This window comes from Arachis ipaensis, chromosome B02 (genome assembly GCF_000816755.2).
Source record: "Arachis ipaensis cultivar K30076 chromosome B02, Araip1.1, whole genome shotgun sequence".
NCBI classification, from domain to species: domain Eukaryota; kingdom Viridiplantae; phylum Streptophyta; class Magnoliopsida; order Fabales; family Fabaceae; genus Arachis; species Arachis ipaensis.
Window position 1 is genome coordinate 12556327 of NC_029786.2, and position 3808 is coordinate 12560134.

Consider the following 3808-nt stretch of genomic DNA (forward strand, 5'->3'; position numbering starts at 1 on the left):
AAAATTTTAGATGTGCAATAATTTAATTATCAAAAGATTAAAAATTTTAAATTAATTCTTAAATAATAAATTAAATTAATTTTTTCATCAGTTAGATGATGGTTCGTGACAAAATAATTTATGTCTCATAATATCATCTAACTAATAAAAAACAATCTAAATATCTAATTATTCATAGTTGTAAGGATCAAACTGAATATTTAATAAATCTACATTCCATTATTGTTTCATTAAATAAATAAATATCTCACAAATAACAGATATTAGTATTTAGGCATAGGATGAAATAAAAAAGATAAGTAATTTTATTGAAATAATAATAATAATAATAATAATAATAATAATAATAATAATAATAATAATAATAGTTGTTGTTGTTGTTGTTGTTGTTGTTGTTGTTGTTGTTGTTTAATAGTTGTACCTGATGAGTTTGGGAAAAAACAGAGCGCATAACTGAGATGATATCAGCACGGTGAGTGAAATGTTGAAGACCAAGAATGGATTTGAGTTGTTGTAAGCAAACCACAGTGGCTGCTCCTCCCATGAACCCTACTATGGTTGCATGTGACAGAAAATCCACTATAAACCCTAGCCTGTACTCCAACCACAATTTATTCATGAGTAATTATTCTACTTACTCTTTCACTATTTCTATTCTTTTTTATTAATCACATGTCTTCACATACATATTTCATCACTTCTAGCTAGAATATGGTACATTAAGAATTTAATATATTTTAATATAATTTATATTTAGATACATTGATTATTATTATTATTATTTATTGTACCAAATTTTCAAAATAACATATATTTTGAAACTAAGAATGATGATTTTGATGATATTATTATTGTATAATTAATCTTGATAAAATTATATCAATAATAATATGTTATACGAAAAAAAATGAAAAAGAAAAAAAGAAGGAAGGTGGGGGAATCTCATTGAAAAATTCTAAATGTTTGAAAAAGACAAACATGAAAGGACAAAAATAATCTTCCCCCATACAATGTACTGCCAAGTCCCGAAGATCGCATTACCTTGCTTTTTTCCTTTCAAACATTTTTTTTTTCTTTTATCATTTATTTTCTTCCACTTAAATGATTCACTTTCTTATTCCTTTTACTTCTGAAAATATATTAAAATTTAAAATGATATGTTAAATTTCTTTAAGAAAGACATGTATATTAACCTTATTGTGCCCATTTTGTATAAGACATTATAATGATTGTGAGTTAGTGAAAATGAAAATGAGCATGCTTAATAATAATGCTCTAGAATCCAGAAGTTTATTTCTCATAAAAAATGTTGAGTTGAATATTGGATTTGAATTTATTTGATTAATATATAGATTATAAATATACCTGAATAGACCCAATGAAGCTTGGAAAATTCCGGCAAAGAAAGTAGAAGTGAAAGCAAGGTGGAGAAAAAGATTTGGATTCTGAATTGGATTAACTTCACTTGACAACATTGAACCCAAAAGAAGAGATCCAACTGCCACAGTTCCCACTGCTAAGTCCCTTGAGCTTCCCATCATTGCATAAATCAGCGGTGGTATGAAACTTGAATCTGCTCCCATCAATCAATAATTTCACCAAAAATTATAATTATCATCAATTATTTAGAGAAAATATTTAAAAAAAAAAATTATCTTATTATTAATTATAAGATACATATTTTTTTTATTAAATATATAATTATTCATATATATGTCTCTTTTTATCTGTGTTACCTAGATTATTTTTTTAATTTGATTCACAGCTTGGTTGCTCTCCACGCTCACCGTACCATGAAGAAAATCTCATGTCCTAAGCTGTTCCTTCTCATTGTTGAAGAGAATGAAAAATCTTCTTAAAAAATATTTGTTGAGTTATTATATATTATATACTATGTACTCTTTATGTACTCTCACTAAAAAATAATTACAATAGTAAGCCTATTATTGATAAAAAAAATAATTTAGGTAACAATTTGTTTAAATATTTGAAATAAGAATAATTTCATGATATAGTATTAAAATTTTATCAAAAAAAATTTAAGATTTGATATTTATTGCCCACAAGAAAAAAATTCAATATAAGAAAATAATAATTCATGTGTCTCCTAGCTTAGGGGATTGAAAAAGGATGAATTGAAGGAAACTTCTTGCTAGTTCTAAAAAACTCTTAAAAGTTATATTTTTCTAAAATTTATAGTAAAATAGCAGACAATGCAATAAAAATGTGATCGATTTTTCTTTTTTTATCTGTTTAAATATTTAGAATAAGAGATAATTTTATAATATAAAATCAAAATTATAATAACAAAAAAATTTAAGATTTGATATTTATTATCCAAAAGAAAAAAAAATTCAATATAAGACAATAATAATTCATGTGTCTCCTAGCTTAAGGGATTATTGAAAAAGGATGAATTGAAGGAAACTTCTTGCTCTAGTTAGGAAACTCTTAAAAATTATTTTTCTTAAAATTTATAGTAAAATAGCACACAATGCAATAGAAATGTGATCGACTTTTCTTCTTATTATGATAAAATTTAATTACTTATTGAACTATATTTATATGGCCTTTGTCAAGAAGATATATGTAGTTTCAACTAAAAGGAAAAATAAAACTACAACATATAGAAAATCTTTTGTGTGTTACAAAGTTAAACTATTCTTCATTAAAAACTAAAGAAATTAAAATAGTTGAGTTTAAAAGAAATTATATATAATTGTATACAATTTTATATATTCTTGATGATCATAAGAGAGAAAGTAAACTTAATTAAATACATATAATACCCACATAATCCAAGAATTGGAGGCAAGTTTGCAAGCTTAGCATAACTGATTCCTTGAGGTATGGCCAAGCTAGCAATGGTGATTCCGGCAATGAGGTCCGATTTCAAGAACTGAAACGTATAGCTCGGACCCCATTCAAATATCGGGAAGAAATACTGGAGGCCAAGAATCAACCTCTTCGAAGGAGGCTGGTTCTTGAACCTCCTCAACGGGTCGTCCGGAAAGAATGTCTCCTTCAATGAGTATTTTAGAAACTTGAAAAATGGTTGTGGTGGTGGAACAACCACACGAGGATGTTGTTCACTCTCATCACTATTCATGGATGAAGGGTATGATGAATAATCAACATTACCCATTTTTCTCTAATAATACTATATCTTATCCTTAATAATTAGTACAAATATAATTAATGGTGCTAAAAATATGTATGACTACTATGTGTTATATATACTACTAAATATTAATAAAGTGGTTTTAGTTTGGTGTATGTTGGGAGGAATAATAATTAGGAGAAATATATGTGTTATATCTAAATTATGGTGGATGAGGTTGGTTTTTTTGGATAGAAATTTAGGTATAAGAAGAAGGCCAGAGAGGGACAAAATATTTGAGGAAGAAGAAGGAGGGTGGTGTGTGTTTAGAGTGTGAATGACATGGCTTTATATAATAGTTTTTGTGCACATATAGCCTAACTTATATTATATGCACTATATAATAAGTTATTAAATTATTGACATATTGTTTAAAAAAAAAGTAGACAATTATATGATTTATTAATATGATTTTTTTATTATTTTATTAGTTTTAGTTTTCTTTTTAGCAACTTTTTTAGGTTTAATAATTTTCTCACTTTCCATGGATGTGAGATAATTGTATGTATGTCTTAATCGATATAGTTGTTAATATGTTCGTTGTCAAAAGTTCTCTTTAATTAATTGCATCTGATTTAATTTGACCTTAACCCAATATTAGTTCAGTTCTAGTAGTTAGGATTAGGCTCATTAGGAGTTATAGGGAGG

The 3808-nt window shown here is 26.2% G+C and overlaps 1 pseudogene; it reads right to left on the minus strand.

Annotated features, from left to right (window-relative positions):
• The window catches only part of LOC107624928, a 7857-nt pseudogene extending 4424 nt beyond the window's left edge, over positions 1-3433 (minus strand).